The sequence below is a fragment of the Heteronotia binoei genome, chromosome 6, assembly GCF_032191835.1.
Source record: "Heteronotia binoei isolate CCM8104 ecotype False Entrance Well chromosome 6, APGP_CSIRO_Hbin_v1, whole genome shotgun sequence".
NCBI classification, from domain to species: domain Eukaryota; kingdom Metazoa; phylum Chordata; class Lepidosauria; order Squamata; family Gekkonidae; genus Heteronotia; species Heteronotia binoei.
Genome location: NC_083228.1, coordinates 63,577,528 through 63,584,603, shown reverse-complemented (window position 1 = coordinate 63,584,603; position 7,076 = coordinate 63,577,528).

Genomic DNA, 7,076 nt, shown 5'->3' with positions numbered 1-7,076 from the left:
CAGAGGTCATTGGCCATGGGCAACTGCCCCACCTCAGGGAAAAAAGATCTGCCAGACCAGTCTGTCAAAATGAATGCTGGGTGCTAAAAGTGGGCCATACATTGTTTTTTTTCTTTCAAAAGCAGTTTTCTATACCAAGTTTAGATTTTAGGAATATAAGATGTCAACTGCACTGTACTTGAACAAAAATACTGTCATTTTACTGAGATTCCTTGAACTTATTTGGTTTTGAGACCACTAAACAGAAGGTAGCCACAGAAGCTTCCTAGCTTCAGAACTATATGCATTTCCTTTGCCTCCATGGCAGCCCTTATTGTGAAATAACATGAAACATTGACTTTGACTGGAAGACCACACATAGGGTTCTGTTTGTGTGCAACTTCCTCTTCTGGGACTAGTTCTGTCTGCCACTTTTGTGCTAAAAGAGGAAGCAGTTGAGGGTGGGTGTAGAGTGTTATTGTCATAGCTTAATTTAAAAAATCAGAGTCAATCACTTTGAAACCATAGCAATCCCCCACCAGCATCAAGACTAGACTGGTTTACAACAGATCATATTTGCAAACTAAGAAGTTTGAAAACAGTCACTTATTTTCACACTTTGACAGTTTAAAGCCAAGACTGTTCTTCAGGCCAGGTTAAGTCAGATTGATTGATTGACTGATTGATTGATTTATAGCCTTTCTTGATGAGGAGCAAGGAGGATTACAAAATATTATTTTAAATTGATCAGACAGCATAAGGTATTCAATAAACAACATACTAGGATAGCAGAACTGGAAACTAATGCAAACAAAAAATACCTATGTAAGGCATATGATAAATACAGAAAGTGGGTTACAAAGGTAGAAGACAACAAAGTAAAAGACAGACAATACAGACAATAAGCATTGCAATCGACTACAATTCTACTCCCAAATAAAAGCAACTATGCTGTTGCATTAAAAAGCACACCTTTTTAAATGCCTTTCTAATACTTCTGTAAAATAATAATCTGCTCCATCATTGTTGAATTGCTATTTCCCAATAAAGTCCCAATAAATAACGCAATTGAATTTTGCTCTTCTCCACTGTCTTTCACTCATGAACTGTTATAATTGAACAGCAATAAAAAGCCAACTGCAACATTTTTTTTAAAAAAGAAGAAGAAATAATTTGTAAGGAGAGGAAAGAAAAAGGATTTTATCCTTTTTGTCAGACTGTAGAAACTGGATATTGTGCACTAAAGCAATCAAGGGAGAGAACATATGGTATTTGTGAGCTGAATGTATATGACGTATAGACATATATTAGTTATGTCTTTAATCATTCATTCAATAGCTGCCTTTTTTAAACAAAGGCATTAATTAGATCAAAAGCATCAAGGAATAGAGTAGCACTATATTGTTTAATATGCAATGCTTTCTTTGTGCAAAATAACTCTTGTTCCCTAGAACATTTCTAAATATAAAAAATTGCTGCTGTCGTTTTCATTTTCCTGTAATAGCTATCAGGACAAGAACAAAGACCACTATTGTTCAAATAGGGGGAAAAACCCCACAGTGAGCCAACATGGTACATGGAAAATGCTGATGCAGAGGTGTGTCATTTTAAGACATCATATAGTTTTGGAACCAAAACCCACAGCATTCAATTAGCATCATCTGTTTACCACCATGGTATGAACTATTCACTTCAGATGAATCATCATTAGAATCCGATAATAGTTTGTCGAAGGTAATGATTCTTCTTGTGCATGAATCCCCACACAATATCCCACCATGTCCTTCACAGTCTCTAGCATCTATCTCACATAAATGCGTGGAACCTTTTACATCCAACTATTATAGCAACATATTGGATTAGCTCCCACATAGCTTTTCAGGGGTGCAAAGAGGAGGAATGATTCTTGCCATTTCACCCCTCCTGTGGTAGCCCAGATAACATTACAAAATGCTGCTCCAGTGAGAAGAGGGATCTCACCCAGGAATAGCTTGGAGAGGGAAATCAGAGGTCTCCCACAGGAGATGGGATTGGCAAAAATTGACTCCACCTTGTACCCACAGAAATCTATACAGGATCAATGCCATTATTCACATATTACATTTTTAAATGTACTGTGTTTACTAGAAGAAGAAGAATTGCAGATTTATACCTTGCCCTTCTCTCTGAATCAGAGACTCAGAGTGGCTTACAATCTCCTATATCTTCTCCCTCCACAACAGTCACCCTGTGAGGTGGGTGCGGCTGAGAGGGCTCTCATAGCAGCTGCCCCTTTCAAGGACAACCTCTGCCAGAGCTATGGCTAAACCAAGGCCATTCCATACTAGGCTTCTCAATTCCCAGGTCCCAGTGGGGGATCCCCCAGTTTTACAGGCTTCCCCCCACCCCAGCCAGCTGGCCGGTGGGGGAAGCCCCGCTCCCACAGCCACCATGCAGCTCTAGATCTTGGGCAGGCTTAGAAACCTGCAAACAGGTCCGTTTCAAAGCGTGTGTGTGTCTGTGTGCCTTTAAAGTTGAGCAGGAAGTACTTCATAGGAAGGGTCAGCAACACAGTCCCTAGGTTTGTTTTGCTTTCATTTCAAAGCAACTAAGTGTGTGTGTGTGTGTGTGTGTGAGTGAGTGAGAGAGAAGCGTAGCAGATGTCGTTGTGGAGGAACCAGACCCAGTAAGTGTGTGTGTGTGAGAGAGAGAGGGTTGCCAATCCTCCCCCCCCCCCACTTTAGGGTCATCAGAAAGTGGCAGCGGGGGTGGGGGGGAGGGAAATGTCTACTGGGTAATTATTCCCAAAGGAGAACAATTCCCATAGGGAATAAAGGGGAATTGATCCACGGGTATCAGGGGCTCTGGGGGAACTGTTTTTTTTTTTTTTTTTTTATTTATCTAAGATTTATATCCCGCCCTTCCCACTAGGTGGCTCAGGGCGGCTTACAACATGTAAAACTAACATAAAATATAAAATTAAGCATTAAAATTAACATTTCATAATTTATAGTTAAAAATCTAAACAATTATTATATACATAAACATTAAAATCATACAGCGGTCTTAAAGCTACACTCGATTCAAGTTCGATTTCAGATTCAGTATTTCGGTGTTCAGTGTTCGATGTTCGATGCCAGTTAGCTGTGGGCCAGCCGGAAGAGGGCTGTCTTACAGGCCCTGCGGAATTGGGTAAGGTCCCGCAGGGTCCTTACCTCTTCCGGCAGCTGGTTCCACCAAGATGGAGCCATTACTGAGAAGGCCCTGTCCCTTGTGGCTTTCAAACGGGCTTCCTTTGGCCCGGGGACAACCAGGAGGTTTTGAGTTCCCGATCTCAGTGCTCGCTGGGGAACGTGTGGGAAGAGACGGTCCCTCAGGTAGGCAGGTCCTAGGCCATATAGGGCTTTAAAGGTAATAACCAGCACCTTGTACCGAACTCGGTAAGGTATTGGTAGCCAGTGCAGAGCCCGAAGTCCCGGCTGAATGTGCTCCCACCTTGGGAGCCCCAATAACAACCGGGCGGCGGCATTCTGCACCAGCTGCAATTTCCGGGTAGAGGTAGAGGCAATTTTTGAGGTAGAGGCACCATATTTTCAATATAGCATCTAATGCCTCTCCCCAAAATACCCCCTAAGTTTCAAAATGATTGGACCAAGCGGTCCAATTCTATGAGCCCCAAAAGAAGGTGCCCCTATCCTTCATTATTTCCTATGGAAGGGAGGCATTGAAAAAGGTGTGCTGTCCCTTTAAATGTGATGGCCAGAACTCCCTTGGAGTTCAATTATGCTTGTCACACCCTTGCTCCTGTCCTCCCCCAATATCTCCTGGCTCCACCCCCAAAGTCCCCTGGCTCCACCCCCAAAGTCCCCAGATATTTCTTGAATTGAACTTGGCAACCCTAGTGTTTACTCAAATGCAAGACTAGATTAGGTCATTCTACAGATCTGTTACTACAGTGGGACATTGCAGGGCCACACCCACTCACTTAGCAGCCACATCCCCAAAGTCCTGCAGCCATAAGCCCTGTTTTAATTTTTTTGTATTAATTTAATTAAGCTGTGCTGCAGTGTGCCACACACTGCATTCTGCTGGCATCCTTTTGCTGATTCGCTGGTCCTGGCACCCATGCCCTTGCCAGCTCCACCCTACCTACCTCCATGTTTGTTTCCTAAAATCACTTGACTTGGCTTGCTCAGCTTAGTGAGGGCCTATTTGCATAAGACAAATCTCCCTCATAGTGATGGGTTTCTGGAAACTCAGATCTGTTAAGCACATGAGACATAAACTTCTCCCTCCCTCACAGAAAGGAAATCAAAGGACTCCTGAAATGAGCTCCAAGAAGGCAACGAGGGCTGCAGAAGTGAAAGCAGGACACAGAAGCCCTTTACATCAACCACAAGCCCTTCACAGATTGGGCATTCCTGATTCAATGGGCCATTCATCTTTTCCAAAAAGAATAATGTTTAACTCCTTTGGAGTCATTGTTTGGTCTGTGAACTGGCTTGTGTTGTTCAGTCACACAGTCGAGTCCGATTCTTTGCGACCCTCTTTGGGCAAAGTTACGCCAGGCCCTCCTGTCTTCCACCATCCTTCAAAGTCTGCTCAAATTTGTGTTTGTTACATCAGTAACTCTGTCCAGCCATCTCATCTTTTGCCATCCCCTTCTTCTTTTGCCTTCTGTCTTTCCCAGCATCAGGATCTTCTCCAATGAGTGCTCCCTTCTCATTTGGTGGCCAAAGTATTTGAGCTTCAGCTTCAGCTTCTGACCTTCCAGGGAACAGTCTGGGTTGATTTCCCTTAGGACTGACTGATTTGCTCTTCGTGCAGTCCAAGGGACTCTCAAGATTCTTCTCCAGCACCACATCTCAAAAGCATCTATTCTTCTGCGCTCAGCTTTCTTTATGGTCCAGCTCTCACAGCCATACATTACTACTGGGAATATCATCGCTTTGACTATACAGCGATAGTTGGCAGGGTGACATCTCTTCTTTTTATTATACTGCCCAGGTTCACGATAGCTGTACTCCCAAGGAACAAATGTCTTTTAATTTCATGGCTACAGTCACCATGTGCAGTGATTTTGGATCCCAGAAAAGTGAAGTCTGTCACTACTTCCATGTCTTCCCCTTCTATTTGCCAAGGTGTGATGGAGCCAGATGCCATGATCTTAGTTTTTTTGATGTTGAGTTTCAAGCTTACTTTTGTGCTCTCCTCTTTCACCCTCAACAAGAGGTTCTTTAGGTCCTCCACATTTTTTGCCATTAAAGTGGTATCATCTGCATATCTGAGGTTGTTGATGTTTTTCCCGGCAGTCTTAATTCTGGCTTGTGCTTCATCCAGGCCAGCATTTTACATGATGTACTCTGCATATAAATTAAATAAGCAGGGTGACAATATACATCCTTGTCGAACTCCTTTTCCTATTATAAACCAATTAGTTGTTCCAAATCCCGTTCTAATAGTTGCTTCTTGACCCTTATACAGGTTTCATAGGGTGATGGGCGTAACCACAAAATGGCTGCCATGGGAAGCATAGCCAATCAGAAAATGGCCAGTGTGAGAGGTAGAAATAGAGGAAGAGGTGGACACACAGAGGAAGCCCAAATGCAGGGACAAAATGATGATTGTTATTAAAAATTATTAAAAATACACTGGGAAAGAGTAGTGAGAGAGAGAATAAAACCAAGACTATAGTGGCAGAGCTATGATCCAAGCATGGGAGGAGAAATGGGTACACTTTACTGTGCTGTAAGGATCCACAAGCGCCCAGCCTGGGCTGTAGACATGATATGGTATTTTTAAAAATGATGATTCAAAAATAGAATAGGCAATTTCATGACTCAGGACATTGCATGAAAGTTAGGAATGGGATGAGGAGGGGGCACTCTACCAGTTTGTACTAAACCCAGAAATATGATACCTAGGCCCTAGGTAGAGTCATCACAAATAAAAGCAAGACATTTCAGAAGTCTTACTCAACTGCTGTGGTCATTTGTGACCACAAAATCTTTAGGCTATTCAGTGAAACTTGTATGTGGCAGGCAATGTTCCTTCTAAGCTGCAGAGTCTTGTGAGCAAAAATTCTACTTTGTGAGCTACTGATAGTAAAGTCGTGAGCTGCTGACATTAAAGCTGTGAGCTACTGCATAAATTATTGTGCTCTGGGAACATTTTTCCTGAGCTAAGACAAAATGTGTGAGCTGGAGGCTAAAAATCTGTGAGCTAGCTCATGCTAACTCAGCTTAGAGGGAACACTGGTGGCAGGGAGAAGGGAAATGGCAGCACCATGCAAGAGAATGAGAAGACACCTCTTCCATCCTAGAGTTTCTGCTTTGAAACAGACAAGATAAAATAATATATATTTATACAAAGTAATCCTATTAAGGGATGAAGAAGGAATTTCTACAGACTAGCCTGCAGGGCTAGATTAACAATTTTGCCAAGTACTACATTTGTGTGCAGTTTCCATTCTGAACCTGCTCAGAATAAATGAAAGAGTTTTATTTGGTTCAAGGATTGTGAGCATGTTCAGGAAAAAGTCAAGAGGCAGTATAGCCCATGTTACTTTTGCCTCCCAAGTCGGAATAAAGAGACGGACACAATTAAATTGGTGAAAATATGGGCCACTTTTATTAAAATAACTAGCAACGGCAAGGGCAACCGAACTGCGGCCAGGTCAGGGCCAGGGGTCTCCTCAGACCGCTCCCCTGCCTTTTTCAGCGGGCGAGAGACCCGGCCCCCCAGCCGGAGCTGTGAGCCACAGCTCCCGTTAGGCAGGCCCAGCAGGGAGGCTCGCACCAGAGGGCCCAAACACCAGACGCGAGTCTCAGCGAAAGGCACCCATCCAATCGAGTCTCCAGGACAGTCTGCATTCACAAACCTCGAGCCACACCCGAGGTTGATCCTGACAGACCCCTAACTCCCCAAAAGGGGGAGGCTAACCGGTCCTCCCCAGGCCGCATGGTGCCGTAAAAACCCCCAGGCACTGCGCCACACCAAGCGCGGAATCATGGCCGACCAGACTATAATGGTACCAGGCCATCTGTTCCTTATGTACCTGAAATCATCTCGGGCCTGCAAGATCAATGCCTTGCCCTTAATCAGCCCAAGATCATTCC